The sequence below is a fragment of the Somniosus microcephalus genome, unplaced genomic scaffold, assembly GCF_052327205.1.
Source record: "Somniosus microcephalus isolate GS21.2 unplaced genomic scaffold, FLI_Smic_1.0 unresolved_chr1, whole genome shotgun sequence".
In the NCBI taxonomy this organism is placed as follows: domain Eukaryota; kingdom Metazoa; phylum Chordata; class Chondrichthyes; order Squaliformes; family Somniosidae; genus Somniosus; species Somniosus microcephalus.
In genome coordinates, this window is record NW_028225179.1 from 164465271 (window position 1) to 164489439 (window position 24169).

At 48.7% G+C, this 24169-nt stretch overlaps 1 pseudogene across 1 annotated transcript; it reads right to left on the reverse strand.

Annotated features, from left to right (window-relative positions):
- Positions 1 to 301: 301 nt before the first annotated feature.
- On the reverse strand, positions 302 to 22544 carry LOC147096462 (butyrophilin subfamily 1 member A1-like; annotated as a pseudogene). Its single transcript, XR_015074916.1, has 7 exons — positions 22325 to 22544; positions 21901 to 22239; positions 15109 to 15393; positions 14811 to 14960; positions 8182 to 8208; positions 7619 to 7645; positions 302 to 3301 (listed from the first exon to the last, which is right to left on the reverse strand). The product of XR_015074916.1 is annotated as a butyrophilin subfamily 1 member A1-like (transcript).
- Positions 22545 to 24169: the final 1625 nt, after the last annotated feature.

Consider the following 24169-nt stretch of genomic DNA (forward strand, 5'->3'; position numbering starts at 1 on the left):
TCACAAACCATCCTGACTTGGAAATATATCAGCTGTTCCTTCATCGTTGCTGGGTCAAAATCCTGGAACTCCCTCTCTGTCAGCACGGTGGGAGTACCTTCGCCACACGGACTCACCAACGCCTTCTCAAGGGCAATTAGGGATGAGTAATAAATGTCAGCCTTACCCCCGACGCCCACGTTACAAACAATACCAAAAAATGCAAAATATCTGATCAGAGTTTGCATTTAAAGTGTAAAACAAAATAATGTAAAATAAAGCTTCAAATTTCTGTAATAAAACACTACTCAAATCAACCTCATTGTTTCCACGGATCTGTTTATTCACTCTGTATGAAGCCAGCGACATGGAAACACCGATAGGCGTGGTCTTCATTTGTAGCATTAGCAGATTTATAAAATATATTTTACTGAAAGAAGCCTTTACAAACATTAGCAGTTTAATATAGAGTGATGGAAACCCGGCAATAATCCCTCGGAGACGCTGGACCCCAGGGCTGACATCCCTGGGGTTGGCCACTCTATGTGTCGCTCCCAAAGTAGAGATTAGCCCAGTGCTGGAATAATGCTGTTACAGCAATAATATAAAACACTGCTAGCAGAAACACGAGTCCTGGTGACCTCACCCTCAAAACTGCCTCCGAACAATTCCCTGCCCAGAATATAATCATGGGAGAGAGCACGGGGCTGATACAACAGGACTGAGTTACAGACACTTCACTCCGGATCGGGACTGAGTTAGAATCACTTCACTCCGGATTGGGACTGAGTTACAGACACTTCACTCCGGATCGGGACCGAGTTACAGACACTTCACTCCGGATCGGGACTGAGTTACAGACACTTCACTCCGGATCGGGACTGAGTTAGAATCACTTCACTCCGGATCGGGACTGAGTTACAGGCACTTCACTCCGGATTGGGACTGAGTTACAAACACTTCACTCCGGATCGGGACTGAGTTACAGACACTTCACTCCGGATTGGGACTGAGTTACAGACACTTCACTCCGGATCGGGACTGAGTTACAGACACTTCACTCCGGATCGGGACCGAGTTACAGACACTTCACTCCGGATCGGGACCGAGTTACAGACACTTCACTCCGGATTGGGACCGAGTTACAGACACTTCACTCCAGATCGGGACTGAGTTACAGACACTTCACTCCGGGTCGGGACCGAGTTACAGACACTTCACTCCGGATCGGGACCGAGTTACAGACACTTCACTCCGGATCGGGACTGAGTTACAGACACTTCACTCCGGATCGGGACTGAGTTACAGACACTTCACTCCGGATCGGGACTGAGTTAGACACTTCACTCCCGATCGGGACTGAGTTACAGACACTTCACTCCGGATCAGGACCGAGTTACAGACACTTCACTCCGGATCGAGACCGAGTTACAGACACTTCACTCCGGATCGAGACCGAGTTACAGACACTTCACTCCGGATCAGGACCGAGTTACAGACCCTTCACTCCGGATAGGGACTGAGTTACAGACACTTCACTCTGGATCGGGACTGAGTTACAGACACTTCACTCTGGATAGGGACTGAGTTACAGACACTTCACTCTGGATCGGGACTGAGTTACAGACACTTCACTCTGGATCGGGACTGAGTTACAGACACTTCACTCTGGATAGGGACTGAGTTACAGACACTTCACTCTGGATAGGGACTGAGTTACAGACCCTTCACTCCGGATAGGGACTGAGTTACAGACACTTCACTCTGGATCGGGACTGAGTTACAGACCCTTCACTCCGGATAGGGACTGAGTTACAGACACTTCACTCTGGATCGGGACTGAGTTACAGACACTTCACTCTGGATAGGGACTGAGTTACAGACCCTTCACTCCGGATAGGGACTGAGTTACAGACACTTCACTCTGGATCGGGACTGAGTTAGACACTTCACTCCGGATCGGGACTGAGTTACAGACACTTCACTCCGGATAGGGACTGAGTTACAGACACTTCACTCTGGATCGGGACTGAGTTAGACACTTCACTCCGGATCGGGACCGAGTTACAGACACTTCACTCCGGATCGGGACCGAGTTACAGACACTTCACTCCGGATCGAGACCGAGTTACAGACACTTCACTCCGGATCGGGACCGAGTTACAGACACTTCACTCCGGATCGGGACCGAGTTACAGACACTTCACTCCGGATCGGGACCGAGTTACAGACACTTCACTCCGGGTCGGGACCGAGTTACAGACACTTCACTCCAGATCGGGACCGAGTTACAGACACTTCACTCCGGATCGGGACTGAGTTACAGACACTTCACTCCGGATCGGGACTGAGTTACAGACACTTCACTCCGGATCGGGACTGAGTTACAGACACTTCACTCCGGATCGGGACTGAGTTACAGACACTTCACTCCGGATCGGGACTGAGTTACAGACACTTCACTCCGGGTCGGGACCGAGTTACAGACACTTCACTCCGGATCGGGACCGAGTTACAGACACTTCACTCTGGATCGGGACTGAGTTACAGACACTTCACTCCGGATCGGGACTGAGTTAGACACTTCACTCAGGATAGGGCTCAGTTAGAGACTTTGCTCTGGATCGGGACTCAGTTAGACTCTTCACTGCGGATAGGGGCTCAGTTTGAGACATCGTTCCGGATCGGGACACAGTTAGACTCTTCACCCCGGAATGGGACCGAGTTGGACAACTCATTCTGGATCAGCTCTGAGAATCTGAAATCAGAGGTAAATTGACGGAGACAGTGTCACCCTGACATTGAACATTGCAGATTGTCAGCGGGGTGGAGCTTCTCTCAGCGATATTCCATCCCAGACTGAAGAAGGGAAAGATTCTCTTAGTGAAAGTGTGGGTGAAAGTGTGGAGATGGGACATGTTGTCCGCATTGTAAAATGACACCTGTCTGCCCTCATAGTCCAGGTACACCCCGATCCTCCGGGGCTTCACACTCGGGGTGAGGGGGGTCCGTGAGGGGGAGGTGAGGGCAAAATATCCTCTTCCGGCGAACAGCCCCACAATCCAGTATCCGGTCTCGACTAGCTCTTTTCCCTTGACAGGCTCTTGGGCCACTCCCACAAACCACTGCATCCTGTTCTCCACCCTGACCTCCCAGTAGTGTCTCTTTGATGTGAATCCTTCCGATCCCAGGACACAGAACCAGGAATGCTCCTTCACGGCGTCAGGGTGCTCCTGTGGTTCCTTTCCGAGTCTCTCACTGGGCTGGTCCTCAAAACAGTCGAGCCAGAGATGCACTGTGTCCTCAGCCTGAATCACAGGCTCTGCAATAAAAATATAAAACTGAGTCCGGCAGCTGGAGCTCGAACCATCACCGATCAGGAGCAAAAACCGGAGCAGCCGGATCCCAGCTCGCAGACCCACATTTACACCTGGTCCAATCCCGGTACGGACCGGCTCAATGTACCTGCAGGTCACACACGGACCCAACTCCACATTCACACCCGGTCCAATCCCGGTACGGACCCGCTCAGTGTACCTGCAGGTCACACACGGACCCAACTCCACATTCACACCTGGTCCAATCCCGGTACGGACCAGCTCAGTGTACCTGCAGGTCACACACAGACCCAACTCCACATTCACACCCGGTCCAATCCCGGTACGGACCGGCTCAGTGTACCTGCAGGTCTCACACAGACCCAACTCCACATTCACACCCGGTCCAATCCCGGTACGGACCGGCTCAGTGTACCGGCAGGTCACACACGGACCCAACTCCACATTCACACCCGGTGCAATCCCGGTACGGACCGGCTCACTGTACCTGCAGGTCACACACGGACCCAACTCCACATTCACACCCGGTCCATTCCCGGTACGGACCGGCTCAGTGTACCTGCAGGTCACACACGGACCCAACTCCACATTCACACCCGGTCCAATCCCGGTACGGACCGGCTCAGTGTACCTGCAGGTCACACACGGACCCAACTCCACATTCACACCCGGTCCAATCCCGGTACGGACCGGCTCAGTGTACCGGCAGGTCACACACAGACCCAACTCCACATTCACACCTGGTCCAATCCCGGTACGGACCGGCTCAGTGTACCTGCAGGTCACACACAGACCCAACTCCACATTCACACCCGGTCCAATCCCGGTACGGACCGGCTCAGTGTACCTGCAGGTCACACACAGACCCAACTCCACATTCACACCCGGTCCAATCCCGGTACGGACCGGCTCAGTGTACCTGCAGGTCACACACAGACCCAACTCCACATTCACACCCGGTCCAATCCCGGTACGGACCGGCTCAGTGTACCTGCAGGTCACACACAGACCCAACTCCACATTCACACCCGGTCCAATCCCGGTACGGACCAGCTCAGTGTACCTGCAGGTCACACACAGACCCAACTCCACATTCACACCCGGTCCAATCCCGGTACAGACCGGCTCAGTGTACCTGCAGGTCACACACAGACCCAACTCCACCTTCACACCTGGTCCAATCCCGGTACGGACCAGCTCAGTGTACCTGCAGGTCACACACAGACCCAACTCCACATTCACACCCGGTCCAATCCCGGTACGGACCGGCTCAGTGTACCTGCAGGTCACACACAGACCCAACTCCACATTCACACCCGGTCCAATCCCGGTACGGACCAGCTCAGTGTACCGGCAGGTCACACACAGACCCAACTCCACATTCACACCCGGTCCAATCCCGGTACGGACCGGCTCAGTGTACCTGCAGGTCACACACAGACCCAACTCCACATTCACACCCGGTCCAATCCCGGTACGGACCGGCTCAGTGTACCTGCAGGTCACACACAGACCCAACTCCACATTCACACCCGGTCCAATCCCGGTACGGACCGGCTCAGTGTACCTGCAGGTCACACACAGACCCAACTCCACATTCACACCCGGTGCAATCCCGGTACGGACCGGCTCAGTGTACCTGCAGGTCACACACAGACCCAACTCCACATTCACACCCGGTCCAATCCCGGTACGGACCGGCTCAGTGTACCTGCAGGTCACACACAGACCCAACTCCACATTCACACCCGGCCCAATCCCGGTACGGACCGGCTCAGTGTACCTGCAGGTCACACACAGACCCAACTCCACATTCACACCCGGTCCAATCCCGGTACGGACCGGCTCAGTGTACCTGCAGGTCACACACAGACCCAACTCCACATTCACACCCGGTCCAATCCCGGTACGGACCAGCTCAGTGTACCTGCAGGTCACACACAGACCCAACTCCACATTCACACCTGGTCCAATCCCGGTACGGACCGGCTCAGTGTACCTGCAGGTCACACACAGACCCAACTCCACATTCACACCCGGTCCAATCCCGGTACGAACCGGCTCAGTGTACCTGTAGGTCACACACAGACCCAACTCCACATTCACACCCGGTGCAATCCCAGTACGGACCGGCTCAGTGTACCTGCAGGTCACACACGGACCCAACTCCACATTCACACCCGGTCCAATCCCGGTACGGACCGGCTCAGTGTACCTGCAGGTCACACACAGACCCAACTCCACATTCACACCCGGTCCAATCCCGGTACGGACCGGCTCAGTGTACCTGCAAGTCACACACAGACCCAACTCCACATTCACACCCGGTGCAATCCCGGTACGGACCGGCTCAGTGTACCTGCAGGTCACACACAGACCCAACTCCACATTCACACCCGGTCCAATCCCGGTCCGGACCAGCTCAGTGTACCTGCAGGTCACACACAGACCCAACTCCACATTCACACCCGGTCCAATCCCGGTACAGACCGGCTCAGTGTACCTGCAGGTCACACACAGACCCAACTCCACATTCACACCCGGTCCAATCCCGGTACGGACCGGCTCAGTGTACCTGCAGGTCACACACAGACCCAACTCCACATTCACACCCGGTCCAATCCCGGTACGGACCAGCTCAGTGTACCTGCAGGTCACACACAGACCCAACTCCACATTCACACCCGGTCCAATCCCGGTACGGACGGGCTCAGTGTACCTGCAGGTCACACACAGACCCAACTCCACATTCACACCCGGTCCAATCCCGGTACGGACCGGATCAGTGTACCTGCAGGTCACACACAGACCCAACTCCACATTCACACCCGGTGTAATCCCGGTACGGACCGGCTCAGTGTACCTGCAGATCACACACAGACCCAACTCCACATTCACACCCGGTCCAATCCCGGTACGGACCAGCTCAGTGTACCTGCAGGTCACACACAGACTCAACTCCACATTCACACCCGGTCCAATCCCGGTACGGACCGGCTCAGTGTACCGGCAGGTCACACACAGACCCAACTCCACATTCACACCCGGTCCAATCCCGGTACGGACCGGCTCAGTGTACCTGCAGGTCACACACAGACCCAACTCCACATTCACACCCGGTCCAATCCCGGTACGGACCGGCTCAGTGTACCTGCAGGTCACACACTGACCCAACTCCACATTCACACCCGGTCCAATCCCGGTACGGACCGGCTCAGTGTACCTGCAGGTCACACACTGACCCAACTCCACATTCACACCCGGTCCAATCCCGGTACGGACCGGCTCAGTGTACCTGCAGGTCACACACAGACCCAACTCCACATTCACACCCGGTCCAATCCCGGTACGGACCGGCTCAGTGTACCTGCAGGACACACACAGACCCAACTCCACATTCACACTCGGCCCAATCCCGGTACGGACCGGCTCAGTGTACCTGCAGGACACACACAGACCGGACCCAGTCCAATAATCACTTTCAGACCATTTCTCTCGGGGTCTCTCCTGTCTGCGGACCGGCCCATTCAGCCGCTTTGACCCTGAACCCCACCCCGCGAGCAGGAGCAGACGCTCACCCTTACAAACAGATTGAGAGTCAATGATTGTAGGAAAGGGACAAGTAAAATACACACACACCAGGGACAGGCTGAGATGATTTTAAACATCTCCATCATATAAGCATGCGGCTGTTTACCCCGTTTCCTACAGGTGCTGTGTGACTCTTGATGTTTATCTGTCACTTCCTCCCCCATCATATTTCAGACAGTATCACAGTGTCAAAGCTAAATCCCTACACTGTGACTGCAGTGTGAGCAGGAGTGAACCGAACCTGCAGCCTGGGACTCTGACTATCAGGCACTGAGAGGGGCTCTGTCCATCCAGCTCCCTACAGGGAGCTTCAAGCCCAACAGCCTAGGCTGGGAGCAGGGATCTGGGAGCAGGAATCTCACTGAATCTGCCGGGCCCGACCCCCAGCTGGATTGTGTGACCTCAGGCTGTGCCTTTAGAATTGAGAAAGAGATGAATCTTTATATTAATATCAGTGGCATGTGCTGTTACAGGGAGAAATAGACAACAGCTCTGTCGGGAATGAGTTACCACCTTGACCCTGTGGCAGAGTCCCCTCTCACTCACTGCAGTATTTATAGACAGACGGTGTTTCAGACAGGACTTGTGGAAATGCTGATGTTTTAATTATTGACAGGGCTCCCCCACGGATGTTAAACACTCCGCACAGACCAGAACCTGAACTTCACAAGATAGAAACCGGCACAGCCCCAGGATCTGAAGTCTCTCACCTGCAAACATCCAAAGCCTTTCCCGCTCTGAAAAACAGATTAAAATAACATCAATGGCGCCGTCACATGATAAAGTGTAAATACTGAGCATAAATGGATCACAGAACCGGGCGACACAATGATTGTCATTTATTTACATTGACCCGGACACCACCGACATATCTCACCGAGAGCTGTGCATCACACAGGATCCACCACACTCGGGACTGTCCACTTCTAGACGGGAACCTTAAAGGAGCCGGATCCACTCACTGTGAGAAGATGCTTATCTCCATCAGTAAGACCATTCTGTGGGAACGAGGTCGGACAGTAATTGTGGATCAGGAGGGAGCAGCTTGTGGTGTGTGACCCTGTGTAAAAACCTTCGGGAAAACTTACAGCACAGCTGCTGTTCAGCGGAGACATCACACAGAGCAGATAAATATCACCAGAATTCATCACAATACTTAGCGACAAAATACAATCCAGCTCCACTGATACTGGGCATCATCCCTTTCAATAATTACACACTGCATGGAGGGGCCATGGAACCACAGCTGAGATTTTCTCATAACTCTTCTTACCTGAGTCTGTTAGCTGCTTCTGTAGACCTGGAAGAGAATAGATTTTCATTAGAAACAACCTCCAGTTTCCTGACTGGTCTCAGTGATTGTCATGGGGCTTGGAATAACTTTCATTAATGAGTTAAAGAGAAGAATCAAATTCAGACAGCAGTGTTTGGATGGGACAAAGGAAGACTTGTTTTTAAATAGCGAGTGATCACATCGCCCTTCTCCGCCTCACCTCAACACATAGGCTGCTGAAACCTTAAATCCATGCCTTTGTTACCTCCAGACCTGACTATTCCAACACACTCCTGGCCGGCCTCCCATCTCCCACTCTCTGTAAACATGAGCTCATCCAAAACTCTGCTGCCCGTGTCCTAACTCGCACCAAGTCCCGTTCACCCATCACCCCTGCGCTCGCTGACCTACATTGGTTCCCAGTCTGGCAACACCTCAACTTTAAAATTCACATCCTTGTATTCAAATCCTTCCATAGCCTCATCCCACCCTATCTCTGTAATCTCCTCCAGCCCCTACAACCCTCCCTATCTCTGTAATCTCCTCCAGCCCTACAACCCTCCCTATCTCTGTAACCTCCTCCAGCCCCACAACCTTCCCTATCTCTGTAACCTGCTCCAGCCCTACAACCCTCCCTATCTCTGTAACCTGCTCCAGCCCTACAAACCTCCCTATCTCTGTAACCTCCTCCAGCCCCACAACCCTCCCCATCTCTGTAACCTCCTCCAGCCCCACAACCCTCCCTATCTCTGTAACCTCCTCCAGCCCCACAACCTTCCCTATCTCTGTAACCTCCTCCAGCCCCACAACCTTCCCTATTTCTGTAACCTCCTCCAGCCCCACAACCCTCCGAGATCTCTACATTCCTCCAATTCTGGCCTCCTTCGCAGCCCCAATTGGCGGCCGTGCCTTCAGCTGCCTGGGCCCTAAGCTCTGGAATTCCTTCCCTAAACCTCGCCACCTCTCTACCTCTCTCCTCCTTGAACATGCTCCTTAAAACCTCTTTGACCGAGCTTTTGGTTACATGCCCTAATATCTCATGTGCCTCAGTGTCACATTTTGTCTGATAACACTCCTGTGAAGCACCTTGGGGCGTTTTACTATGTTAAAGGCGCTGTATAAATACAAGTTGTTGTTGTTGGTGTTGTATAGCGACTACTCACATTCCCAGGATGTCCCAAAAGCGCACCACATCCGAACAATTGCTGTTTGAAGTGCAGTGACCGTTATGTAAGCAACAGCGTCAGACGTATTATGCACAGCATGATCCCACCCACAGCAAAGTAATGAACGAGTTCAGTCTGGTTTTGGTGGTGTTGGCCCAGATAAAGTTTAAGTGAAGGCTCAAGGGCAAACATTCAAAGACGGCATGGATGAACGACAGAATTTGTTCATCCCAGTTTGGCATAAAAATAGAACAAAAAAGGTGACTCAACCGTGGCTAACAAGGGAAATTAGGGATAGCATAAGATCCAAGGAGAGGACATATAAATTGGCCAGACAAAGCAGTAAACCTGAGGATTGGGAACAGTTTAGGATTCAACAAAGGAGGACAAAGGGATTAATTAAGAAGGGGAAAATAGAATATGAGAGTAAGCTTGCAGGGAACATAAAAACTGACTGTAAAAGCTTTTATAGCTAGGAGAAGAAAAAAGATTGGTGAAGTCAAGCGTAGGTCCCTTGCAGTCAGAATCAGGGGAATTTATAATGGGGAACAAAGAAATGGAGGACCAATTAAATACATATTTTGGTTCTGTCTTCACAAAGGAGGACACAAATAACCTCCCAGAGATGTCGGGGAACATAGGGTCTAATGAGAGGGAGGAACTGAATGAAATCAGTATTTGTAGGGAAATGGTGTTAGGGAAATTGACGGGATTGAAGGCCAATAAATCTCCAGGGCCTGATAATCTACATCCTAGGGTGCTTAAGGAAGTGGCCCTAGAAATAGTAGAAGCATTGCTGATCATCTTCCAACATTCGATGGAATCTGGACCAGTACCCATGGATTGGAGGGTAGCTAATGTTACCCCACTATTCAAAAAAGGTGGTAGAGAGAAAACGGGAAATTATAGACCGGTAAGTCTGACATCGGTAGTGGGGAAAATGCTAGAGTCCATTATAAAAGATGTAATAGCAGAGCACTTGGAAAACAGTGACAGGATCGGACAAAGTCAACATGGATTTACAAAAGGTAATTCGTGCTTGACTAATCTACTGGAATTTTTTGAGGATGTAACTGATAAAATAGATAAGGGAGAACCAGTGGATGTGGTGTATTTGGACTTTCAAAAGGCTTTCGCTAAGGTCCCGCATAAGAGATTAGCGTGTAAAGTTAAGGCACCTGGGATTGGGGGCAAGGTACAGGTAGACTACCCTTTATCCGGACTTCCGAAGACCGAAACCCTCTAAAAACCGAAGGTTTTTTCGGTCAGCGTAAGTCCAGCGTAAGTCGTGCGCATGACCCCCCGCGGACCCCCGCCGGCCCCGACCCCCGCCGACCCCCCCGCGGACCCCCGCCAGCCCCGACCCCCCCGCGGACCCCCACCGACTTACGCTGAGCGTTAGCGTAAGTCGTGCGCACGACCCCCCGCCGGCCCCGACCCCCGCGGACCCCCGCCGACCCCGACCGTAAGTCGGCGGGGGTCCGGCGCCGGCGGGGTTCCGCGGGGGGGTCGGCGCGCACGACTTACGCTGCGCGTCAGCGTAAGTCGTGCGCACGACCCCCCGGCGGACCCCTGCCGACCCACCTTCCGAAATCCGAAATTCTCCGAAAACCGAAACACGGCTGGTCCCGAGGTTTTCGGATAAAGGATAGTCTACCTGTATTGACTTGGATAGAGAACTGGTTGGCAAACAGAAAGCAAGGAGTTGGAATAAACGGGTCTTTTTCTGAGTGGCAGGCAGTGACCAGTGGGGTACCGCAGGGATCGGTCCTTGGACCCCAGCTATTCACAATATATATTAATGATCTAGACAAGGGAACTAGATGTAATATGTCCAAGTTTGCAGATGACACAAAGCTGGGTGGGCGTGTGTGCTGTGAGGAGGATGCCGAGAAACTCCAGGATGATTTGGACAGGTTGGGTGATTGGGCAGAAGCATGGTAGATGCAATATAACGTGGATAAATGCGAGGTTATCCACTTTGGTGTCAAAAACAGGAAGGCAGATTATTATCTGAATGGCAATAGATTGGGAGAAGGGGAAGTGCAATGAGACCTGGGTGTCCTTGTGCACCAGTCGCTGAAGGTAAGCATGCAGGTGCAGCAGGCGGTTAAGAAGGCAAATGGTATGTTGTCCTTCGTAGCGAGAGGGTTTGAGTACAGGAACAAGGATGTCTTGCTGCAGTTGTACAGGGCCTTGGTGAGACCACATCTTGAGTATTGTGTGCAGTTTTGGTCGCCTTATCTGAGGAAGGATGTTCTTGCCATGGAGGGAGTTCAGCGAAGATTCACCAGGCTGATACCTGGGCTGGCAGAATGACGTATGAGGAGAGATTGGGTCGATTGGGCTTATACTCGCTGGTGTTTAGAAGAACGAGAGAGGATCTCATTGAAACTTATAAAATTCTGACAGGACTGGACAGACTAGATGCAGGAAGGATGTTCCCGATGGTCGTGGAGTCCAGAACCAGGGGTCACGGTCTAAGGATAAGGGGTAAGCCATTTAGGACTGAGATGAGGAGGAATTTCTTCACCCAGAGAGAGTGGTGAACCTGTGGAATTCTCTACCACAGTTGAGGCCAACTTATTAAATATATTCAAGAAGGAGTTAGATATATTTCTTAAGGCTAAAGGGATCAAGGGATATGAGGAGAAAGCAGGGACAAGGTACTGAATTTGGATGATCAGCCATGATCTCATTAAATGACAGAGCAGGCTCGAGGGGCCGAATGGCCTACTCTTGCTCCTATCTTCTATGTTTCTATGAAAGCCAGCATGGATTTGTTAAAAGCAAATCATTTTAACTAACTTGATCGAGTTTTTTGATGAGGTATCAGAGAGTGTTGATGAGGGCAATGCGGTTGACGTGGTGTACATGGACTTCCAAAAGGCGTTTGATAAAGTGCCAAATAATATGCTTGTCAAAAAAGTTGAAGCCCATGGAATAAAAGGGACAGTGGCAGCATGGATACAAAATTGGCTAAGTGACAGAAAAGAGAGTGGTGGTGAACGGTTGTTTCTTGGACCGGAGGAAAGTATACAGTGGTGTTCCCCAGGGGTCAGGACTAGGACCACTGCTTTTCTTGATATCGATCAATGACTTGGACTTGGGTATACAGTGCACAAGTTCAAAATTTGCAGATGACACAAAACTTGGAAGTAGAATGAACAGTGGAGGATAGTGATAGACTTAAAGATAAAATTTAACGCAGAAAAGTGTGAAGTTTTGGTAGGAAGAATGAGGAGAGGCAATATAAACTAAACGGTACAATCCTAAAGGGGGTGCATGAACAGAGAGACCTGGGGTTATATGTGCACAAATTGTTGAATGTGGCAGGGCAGATTGAGAAAGCAGTTAAAAAAGCATACGGGATCCTGGGCTTCACGAATAATAAAGTATAGAGTGCTGAAGCAAGGAAGTTATGATGAACCTTTATAAAACAATGGTTCGGCCTCAACTAGAGTATTGTCTGCAATTCTGGGCACCACACTTTAGGAAAGATGTGAAGGTCTTAGAGAGGATGCAGAAAAGATTTACGAGAATGATTCCAGGGATGAGGGACTTCATTTACGTGGATAGACTAGAGAAGTTGGGGTTGTTCTTCTTAGAGCAGAGAAGGTTGAGAGGAGATTTGATAGAGGTGTTCAAAATCATGAGGGGTCTAGACAGAGTAGAGAGAAACTGTTCCCACAGATGGAAGGGTCGAGAACCAAAGGGCACAGTTTAAAGGTGATTGGCAGAAGAACCAAAGGCGACATGAGGAAAGACCTTTTTTACACAGCGAGTGATTATGATCTGGAATGCACTGCCTGAAAGGGTGGTGGAGGCAGACTCAATCGTGGCTTTCAGAAGGGAGTTGGATAAGTACCTGAAGGAAAAAAATTTGCATGGCAACGGGGAAAGGGCGGGGGAGTGGGGCTGACTGAAGTGCTCTTGCAGAGAGCTGGCCCGGGCTTGACGGGCTGAATGGCCTCTTTCTGTGCTGTAACCATTCTATGATTCATCTGCAAGCCCTGGTTTGATTACTGACTACACGACCCCCTCCCAGCCCGCCCGACACACCCCAATCCTGCTCCACCTGAAGATTTCTTTTGGTTTTGACTTCACGTGCGGAATGCCAGCGGGAGACTGAGTAGACTTAAATAAATGTTTAAATTGAATTGAAATAGCAAACAAAGGAATTACATACGACGCAGTTAACCATTCCTCCTAATGTCACTGACAGCAATTTCAGGGCAGTTTCTGTTCATAGCATTTCTAGTGCAGCAAGCATCAGTTTTTCAAAATGATGGAAAACGTGTATCTAAAATGTAACCTGTAGTAATTTCACATGTAAGGATTTTTTCCTGTGTTAGGGGACATGAAGCAGGTAGAGCTGAAGGCATGGCGGATGCAGTATAATGTGGATAAATGCACTTTGGTGGCAAAAACAGGAAGGCAGATTATTATCTGAATGGTAATAGATTGGGAGAAGGGGAAGTGTAATGAGACCTGGGTGTTCTTGTGCACCAGTCGCTGAAGGTAAGCATGCAGGTGCAGCAGGCGGTTAAGAAGGCAAATGGTATGTTGGCCTTTGTAGCAAGAGGGTTCGAGTACAGGAACAAGGATGTCTTGCTGCAGTTGTACAGGGCCTTGGCGAGGCCACACCTCGAGTATTGTGTGCAGTTTTGGTCGCCTTATCTGAGGAAGGAGGTTCTTGCCATGGAGGAAGTGCAGCGAAGATTCACCAGACTGATCCCTGGGATGGCAGGAATGACGTATGAGGAGAGATTGTGTCGATTGGGCTTATACTCGCTGGAGTTTAGAAGAATGAGAGGGGATCTCATTGAAACTTATAAAATTCTAACAGGACTAGATGCAGGAAAGATGTTCCCGATGGCGGGGAGTCCAGAACCAGGGGTCACAGTCTAAAGATAAGGGGTAGGCCATTTAGGACAGAGAGGAGGAGGAATTTCTTCACCCAGAGAGTGGTGAACCTGTGGAATTCTCTACCACAGAAGGCAGTAGAGGCCAATTCATTAAATATATTCAAGAAGGAGTTAGATATATTTCTTAAGGTTAAAGAGATCAAGGGGTATGGGGAGAAGGCAAGGACAGGGTACTGAGTTTGAGTGATCAGCCGTGATCACATTGAATGGCAGAGCAGGCTCGAAGGGCCGAATGGCCTGCTCCTATCTTCTATGTTTCTATGTATCCAGCACAGAGAGACTGTGAAACTCCACTGGAATATGGAACAGCAATTCAGAGTTCTGCAGCCCAATGCAGGCTGTCCCAATCCCGGATCAGTAAGTGATGGTTTGTACTGTGATGTACTTTAGTGAAATGGAACGCAGTGATATTAAATCACTGTTCCTGCGAGATTATAGATCCTCTTATTTCTGTACAATTATAACAAAAATGATTTTCTGTATATTTCAGTGTTTACACAATTCAAGATTTTAAACATTTTTTGTAAGCTGTTACCTTTCCATTCTTTCCATGTATAGAAAACACCGTTCCATCGTTCTAACCAGTAGAGAACAGCGGCAATTATTAGAATAGCAGTGAGAAGCGTGAGTATCCAGAAAGCCACACTCCATCCTGAAACTCCCGTCTCCGGAGGGAAAAACTCATCTGTAAATAAACAAACAAACTTATTTGTTGTAGAACTAAGATACCATTGATATGTCAAACAATAAATCTATCAGACTGATGATTGTGTTCATGTGAATATTTCATACACATGTCATAAACCCTCTGTTGAGGAGGGCTCGTCACTGACCTGCTATCTCAATAATCCCTTCTCTTTCCTCGGAGAGCAATCTGTTCCTTATCAGACAGGAGTAACTTTCCCGAAGATCCTTTGTGATGTTGATGTGACTTTCGATAGTGACAGCTCCGCTGGACTCTGCTGTATTCAGGGTTTGAGACAGTGCAGAAATGTCCGGTCCATCTGTGTATCTCCAGGATACCTCAGGGGCTGGGTACCATCCACTGGATTTACACACAAGACTCCCCCCTCGCTCATGGAATCCTTCAACATGGATCTCAGGTTGACTCCCAGACACTACAAATATGGAAAATAAGCTGCATATTATTTTATTCTACCAATATATCTATTGGATAAATACGGTCCATGCAGTGTGTAATTATTGAAAGGGATGGTTCAGGAGAGGCTTTTAATAGGGTTTTGTTCTAGAACGGATCGCTGTTCTTGACCTCTGCCATCAGTTGGTACAGATGTAGGACTGGATCTAAATTGTGATAATTGCAGTGGGACGTTTTTGCTGGTCCTGACCCACAAATTAATAGATTATTATTGAATTCAGTTTCAATAACTGTCTTGGAGAGAGGAGGCGGGGGATTTGAACTCTCAACCTCTGGTTACCAGACCAGTACATAAACACCAGGCTACCATATCCAGACAGATTCACTCATCTCTTCGCTGAACAGAATGTTACAGTTTACCAGAGAAAATAATGTTTATTTCAGTGGCATGATCCATTTACTTTCACAAACTACAAATTTATGCTCACTGGCAGAAACATTAATCTGTGTGTATTAACAAACTTTTATATTTCAGATTCTGATGTGTGTGACTGGAAGGATGAATGAAGAGAGGCAATTTTTAAAAATGGTACAATTTTCAAGGGGTACCGAAATAGAGAAACCTGGGGTTCACACACACAAATCCTTGAGGGTTGCAGGACAAGCTGATAAGCCTGTTAAAAAACCATACGGGACCCTTGGCTTTATGATTAGAGGCAGAGAGTACAAAAGCAAGGAAGCTATGCTAATCCTTTATAAAACACTGGTTAGGCATCAGCTGGAAAATTGTGGCCAATTCTGGGCATCACACTTTAGGAAACATGTCAAAGCCTTGGAGCGTGTGCAGAGGAGATTTCCTAGAATGGCACCAGGGATGAGGGACTTCAGTTATTTGGAGAGACTGGAGAAAAAGAGTGGGAGAGCAATAGTGGTAGGGGATTCTATAGTAAGGGGAACAGATAGGCGTTTCTGTGGCCGTAGACGTGAATCCAGGATGGTTTGTTGCCTCCCTGGTGCCAGGGTCAAGGATGTCACTGAGCGGCTGCAAGGCATTCTGGAGGGGGAGGGTGAACAGCCAGTGGTCGTGGTCCACATTGGTACCAACGACATAGGTAAAAAGAGGGATGAGGTCCTGCAGCAAGAATTTAGGGAGCTAGGTGAAGGATTAAGGAGCAGGACCTCTAAGGTTGTAATCTCTGGATTACTCCCGGTGCCACGTGCTAGTAAGTATAGGAATAGGAAGATAGAACAGATGAATGCGTGGCTAAAGGGATGGTGCAGGGGGGAGGGCTTTAGCTTCCTGGATCACTGGGTCTGCTTCTGGGAAAGGTGGGACTTGTACAAGTCAGACGGTTTACACCTGAACCAGAGGGGAACCAATATCCTTGCGGGGAGGTTTGCTAGCACTGCTGGGGAGGGTTTAAACTAACTTGGCAGGGGGTTGGGGTACAGAGTGGAGCTATAGTAGGGGGTGATTTATGGCCAAATACAGAGGGAAAAACAAGTCAGCTGGGAAGGCAGAGCAAATATGTGAAGGCAAAAGAGAATATGGCAGGGCTGGAAGGCATTTATTTTAATGCAAGGAGTCTTGCAAATAAGGTGGATGAACTGAAGTTGTTGTTGAACACATGGGAGTACGATATTGTTGCTATCACGGAGACATGGTTGAGGGAGGGTCAGGACTGGCAGCTCAATATTCCGGGGTATAGAATCTTCAGGCGAGACAGAGGGGGGTGTAAAAGGGGAGGGGGTGTTGCAATATTAATTAAGGAGTCAATTACTGCTGTAAGGAGGGATGATATATTAACGGGTTCCTCTAATGAGGCCATATGGGTAGAACTTAAAAACAAAAAGGGGGCAAGCACTTTGCTGGGAGTGTACTATAGGCCCCCAAACAGTCAGGGGGAGATAGAGGAACAGATATGTAGGCAAATCTCAGAGAACTGCGAAAATAATAGGGTAATAATAGTGGGGGATTTCAACTTCCCCAATATTAATTGGGATAGTCAGAGTGTGAAAGGCTTAGAGGGTGCAGAATTCTTAAAGTGCATCCAGGAGAGCTTTTTGAGCCAACATGTAGAAAGTCCTACAAGAGAGGGGGCGGTACTGGACCTAATTCTGGGGAATGTAGCCGGGCAAGTGGTGGAAGTGTCAGTAGGGGAGCATTTTGGCGACAGTGACCATAATTCGGTGAGATTTAAGGTGGTCATGGAAAAAGACAAAGACGGCCCGGAAATAAGGGTTCTAAATTGGGGGAAGGCCGATTTTAATATGATAAGGCAGGATCTGGCCAAAGTGGACTGGGAGCAGCTGCTTATAGGAAAATCCACATCAAAACAATGGGAGACTTTCAGAAGGGAAATTGAGAGAGTACAACGCCAACATGTTCCTGTAAAGGTCAAGGGTGGGACCAACAAGCAAAGGGAACCTTGGATGACAAGGGATATACAAAAATGCATTAGAAATAAAAGGGGGGCTTTTGGCAGTTACAAAAGACTAAAGACGGAAGAAGCCCTAGAGGAGTATAAAAAGTGCAGGGGCATACTTAAAAAAGAAATTAGGAGGGCGAGGAGGGGCCGTGAAATAACACTGGCGAGCAAAATAAAGGAAAATCCTAAGATGTTTTATAAGTATATTAAGGGCAAGAGGATAACCAGGGAAAGGGTAGGGCCCATTAGGGACCAAAGTGGCAATCTGTGTGTAGAGCCAGAGGATGTAGGCGGGGTTTTAAATGAATTTTTTGCATCTGTGTTCACTATGGAGAAAGACGATGCAGACATAGAAATCGGGCAAGGGGACTGTGACATACTTGAACATATTAGCATCGAGAGGGAGGAGGTGCTAGCGGTTTTAGCAGGCCAAAAAGTGGATAAATCCCCAGGCCCGGACGAGATGTATCCCAGGCTGCTGTGGGAGGCAAAGGAGGAGATTGCAGGGGCTCTGACACTAATTTTCAGAACCTCTCTGGCCACAGGGGATGTACCAGAGGACTGGAGAACAGCTAACGTAGTACCATTATTCAAGAAGGGTAGCAGGGATAAACCAGGGAATTACAGGCCAGTGAGTCTAACATCTGTGGTGGGGAAATTATTGGAAAAAATTCTGAGGGACAAAATTAATCTCCACTTGGAGAGGCAAGGATTAATCGGGGATAGTCAGCATGGCTTTGTCAAGGGTAAATCATGTCTGACAAATCTGATTGAATTTTTCGAGGGGGTGACTAGTGGGGTGGATGAGGGAAATGCTGTGGATGTGGTTTACATGGACTTCAGTAAAGCTTTTGACAAAGTCCCGCATAGGAGACTGGTTAAGAAGGTAAGAGCCCGTGGGATTCAGGGTGCCTTGGCGCGTTGGATCCTAAACTGGCTGAGTGGCAGGAGGCAGAGGGTGATGGTTGAAGGTTGCTTTTGTGACTGGAAGCCTGTGTCCAGTGGGGTACCTCAGGGATCGGTGCTGGGTCCCTTGTTGTTCGTGATCTACATAAATGATTTGGATGAGAATGTAAAAGGTATGATCAGTAAGTTCGCAGATGACACGAAAATTGGTGGGGTGGTAAATTGCGAGGAGGAAAGCCTCCGGCTACAGGACGATATAAACGGGTTGGTCAGATGGGCGGAAAAGTGGCAAATAGAATTTAACCCTGAAAAGTGCGAGGTGATGCATTTTGGACGGACAAATAAGGCAAGGGAATACACAATGAGTGGTAGGACCCTAGGAAGTACAGAGGGTCAGAGGGACCTTGGTGTACATGTACATAGATCCCTGAAGGCAGCGGAGCAGGTAGATAAGGTGGTTAAAAAGGCATATGGGATACTTGCCTTCATTAGCCGAGGCATAGAATATAAGAGCAGGGAGGTTATGATGGAGCTGTACAAAACGCTGGTGAGGCCACAGCTGGAGTACGGTGTGCAGTTCTGGTCGCCTCACTATAGGAAGGATGTGATTGCTTTGGAGAGGGTGCAGAGAAGATTCACCAGGATGTTACCTGGGATGGAGCGCCTCAGCTATGAAGAGAGGCTGGACAGGCTGGGGTTGTTTGCCTTGGAGCAGAGAAGGCTGAGGGGGGACCTGATTGAGGTGTACAAAATAATGAGGGGCATAGATAGGGTAGATAAAGAGGAACTTTTCCCCTTAGTGGGGGGGTCAATAACAAGGGGGCATAGATTCAGGGTAAGGGGCAGGAGATTTAGAGGGGATTTGAGGAGGAACTTTTTCACCCAGAGGGTGGTTGGAATCTGGAACTCACTGCCTGAAAGGGTGGTAGAGGCAGGAACCCTCACAACATTCAAGAAGCATTTGGATGAGCACTTGAAATGCCATTGCATACAAGGCTATGGACCAAATGCTGGAAAATGGGATTAGACTGGACAGGGATGGATGGGCGGCGCAGACACGATGGGCCGAAGGGCCTCTTTCTGTGCTGTAAAACTCTATGACTCTAAGCTGGGATTGTTCTCCTTAGACCAAAAAAGGTTATGGGGGAGATTTAACAGAGGGGAAATGAGGAGAATTTTATTTTTAAACAGCGAGTTATGTTCTGGAATGCACTGCCTGAAAGGGCGGTGGAAGCAGATTCAATAGAAACTTTCAAAATGGATTTGGATAAATACTTGAAAAGGAAAAGATTCCAGGGCTGTGGGGAAAGAGTAGAGGAGTGGGATTAATTGGAGAGTTCTTTCAAAGAGCCGGCACAGGCACAATGGGCCGAATGGCCTCCTTCTGTGCTGTATGATTCTATTATTCTATAAAACCAGTTTTCCTGTATTAAAAAGGTATTTACACATCTAGTTCAATGCACAAGTGTCAATGTTTCCTGGTTAATCCTAATATTTAGGCCGGAAAACTGCTCCCATGAGGCATCAGCAGATAACGGAGAATGTGAATGATTATATTTGGAATTTGTCTCTTACTTTCTCCAAATCATTAGAAGCTTTTTTTGGGAGGCCTCATTTTGATATTGTTGCCAAACGGGTGTGGAGGGCCAAGGCCCAGCCAGCAGGCCTCCACCACGGTACAGAACAGACTAGAGAGGATGACAATCATGAAGCTGTGATCAGGGGAGGCCACACTTGAGTTTTTAAAAGCCGTAGATTGTAGGAGGAGGAGAAAGCCGAGGGAGGCGAGGAGTTCGACAGCTCTGCAGTCCTGGGAAAGAATGAGTTACAGTCAGACTCAGAGGGTGCCTCGGGCTCCAACGCGGTGAGGATCTGAAACCAGCTCAGGCTAAACACACTTGACCCTCAATGGATTAACAAAGAGATTGAAGTGAAATAAGTGGAGAAATGGCTACAAATCCTGCAGGGAGAAAGGAGAAAGAGATTCACTGGGATGAATATAGGAATGTGCAGGAACATGTTGAGCGGGTGATGAGAAGGGCCAGGAGAGGTCTCGGAAAATGCACAGCAGCTGGAGTGAAACATTACAGTAAATAAACCTCAGTCCTACAGCAGTGACAGGAATGTCAGAGAATCAGTGTAAACCATAAATGATTCAAACAGTATCGGAACTGGGGGCAAGCACAAAATAGGAAATATTCTGAATGATCATTTCCTTGAAGTATTCATAAGGAAAAAGGAGCAATATTCTCTCCCCCCCACCCCCAGAACTAAATAGCTAAAAACAGTAGACTACAGGTCAGAGGAAGCCACAATCAAACTGCACGGTGCTCCGCTCAGAGCCCACCTTGAATACTGTGTCCAGTTCTGGTCATTGAGAAACAAGGGAGACATTTGAACGCTGGAGGCAGATCGAAGATCCACCAGACTCATCCCCCGTGTCAGGGGTCTTGAGTGATGGGAAAAGACAGGAGAAACCTGGAAAGGAGGCTTCTGAGAGGGGACCTCGTCGAGGTAGATGTAGGTAGTTAAAGGAACGGAAAAGGTAAAGCTGAAACATCACTTTAAATTGTGAGAGTGAGACAAGTAAACACAGGTTCAAACTAGTAAAAGGTAAATGTGAGACTGGTAACAGCAAATTCATCAAACAAAGAGTGATGAACACACGAAATGGACTTTGGACAGAGTGCTGGAGGAGAAAACCCTGCAGAGGGTTAAGAAACAATTGGAGGTCCCATGGCGGCAGTCAGGCTCTTTCTAGTTAAAATAAAATGGGCTGAATGGCCATCCTAATCCGTAATTGTCTTGTGATCCAGGGAGGAGGAGGAGGGAATCTCAGGCCATGAGATAAAGTGTTGGTCCAGAGTCCCAGTGACACGTTCTACAGTGAATCTACACCCACAGTGAGCACTGTACAGATTGAGATGTAGAAGATCCCCAGTGTTCCTGAGACTGATTGTTCAGAATGAGAGTGAACGGATCGAGCACGGTTTCATTCCCTCCACAATCCAATCACAATACGGAATATTAACTCCATGTACTCAAACTGAAGCAGCAATAACAGTTAAGAATCAATGTTGGTATTCGCTGTTTATAAATTAATTAAAAAGACATTTTACACGGGGATGTAAATTTCTGAATAATTTTTGGTGACCATATTCACAGATTCAGTTCTCTGTATCAATACCTACCGGCTACTGTTAGTTCTGCATCTCCTCAGGAACTGGTGCTCACGCTGCATGTGTATTTACCCTCATCGGAGATGCGGACATTGCTCAGACGAACAGAGATATTTCCCTGAATCAATTTGTCCGTAAAGAGCTCAGTCCTTCCATGAAAGTTGCTTGACTTTGCACGTGTGCGTCCATTTATAAATAAATACACAGTTTCTCGGGTATCTCCTTTTAACCATTCCAGTTCCATACTCAGAGGGTCCAAGCTCGGTGTGACCCGACAGTTCAGTGTGACGCTACTACCCACGGTCACTAGTACTGGGCTGTCTGCACCGGTCACTTCGAAGTCTCCTGTAACTGAAGAATGAATAGCATTTAAATACTGTCACAGCACACATTATACAGATAATCCAGACTTCCTGCCTTTAACCCAGTCTCTTACCTGCTGCTGTAATCTGAATCTGTAACAATAGGAATGACGCCAGTAAGAGATTCTCCATTGTGGACCCTGTAAATTAGATCAGAGTTACCTGGATCAGCCACCCATTGTTTTCATGCTGCATTATTAACACCCTTTTCATATCACTGACAATAATTCTCATATCTTGATGTGAAAGGAAGAAACAGCTGGATGCTGCAACAGGAAGAAGGCAGGGCTGGTATTCCAGAAAGATAAAGAGAACAGACTGAAGAACTCTTTACATTCAAACCTGTCTGGGCGGCGAGTAAGATTTCTTTAAAATAACAGCATAACCCTGATGTTTTATTTCAGTGTGTTGCAGAAATGTGTGAGGATCTATCCAGTAATCAGTGCTGCTCACTGATCAGAGTAATAAATGAATGACTATAGGAACAATAGGAAGGAGACACTGACAGAAGGGTGTGAGTATCTATCCAGTAATCAGTGCTGCTCACTGATCAGAGTAATAAATGAATGACTATCGGAACAATAGGAAGGAGCCACTGACAGAAGGGTGTGAGGGTCTATCCAGTAATCAGTGCTGCTCACTGATCAGAGTAATAAATGTATGACTATAGGAAGGAGACACTGCAGACATGTCTCTTTTGCAGAAAACACTTCAGAAAGCCTTTGATAAAGTCCCACATAAGAGGTTAGTGTGCAAAATTAAAGCACATGGGATTGGGGGTAATATACTGGCATGGATTGAAAATTGGTTAATAGACGGGAAACAGAGAGTAGGAATAAATGGGTCTTCTTCGAGGTGGCAGGTGACTAGTGGGGTACCGCAGGGATCAGTGCCCAGGCCCCAACTATTCACAATATATATCAATGATTTGGATAAGGAATAAGGGAACCAAATGTAATATTTCCAAGTTTGCTGATGTCACGAAACTAGGTGGGATTGTGAGTTGTGAGGAGGGTGCAAAGAGGCTTCAAGGCGATTTAGACAAGTTGAGTGAATGGGCAAATACATGGCAGCTGCTGTATAACATGGATAAATGTGAAGTTACCCAATACAGTAGGAAAAACAGAAAGGAAGAGTATTATTTAAATAGTGATAGATTGGGAAATGTTGATGTACAAAGGGACCTGAGTATCCTTGTACACCAGTCACTGAAAGCAAACATACAGGTGCAGCAAGCAGTTAGGAAGGCAAATGGTATGTTCGCCTTCACTGCAGCCCTACAATCCTCCGTCTCTTAAACCTCCTCCATCCCTAGAAGCCTCCATATCTCTAACCTCCTCCAGCCTCTACAACCCTCCCTATCTCTGTAACCTCCTCCAGCCCTACAACCCTCCCTAACTCTGTAATCTCCTCCAGCCTTACCTCTGTAACCTCCTCCAGCCCCAACACCCTCCCTTTCTCTGTAAGTGCCTGCAGCCTACAACCCACCGTCTCTATAACATCCTCCAGCCCTAGAAGCCTCCCTATCTCTTTAACCTCGACCAGCCCTACAACCCTCCCCATCTCCAATCTCCTCCAGCTCTACAAACCTCCCTGTCTCTGTAACCTCCTCCAGCCCTACAACTTCCCAGTCTCTGTAACCTCCTCCAGCCCTACTAACGTCCCTGTCTCAATGACCTTCTCCAGCCCTACAACCCTCCCTATCTCTGTAACCTCCTCCAGCCCTACAATTATCCCTATATCTGTGACTTCCTCCTGCCCTACAATCCTCTCTGTCCCTATAACCTCCTCAAACCCTGCAACACTCCCTATCTCTGTAATCTCCTCCAGCAGTACCTAATGCAGTGATGTGGGATATGGGTAGAGACCCTGTACCTTGTATTGTCCGATGTTCTGAAGTACTTTTTTTTCTGCACATT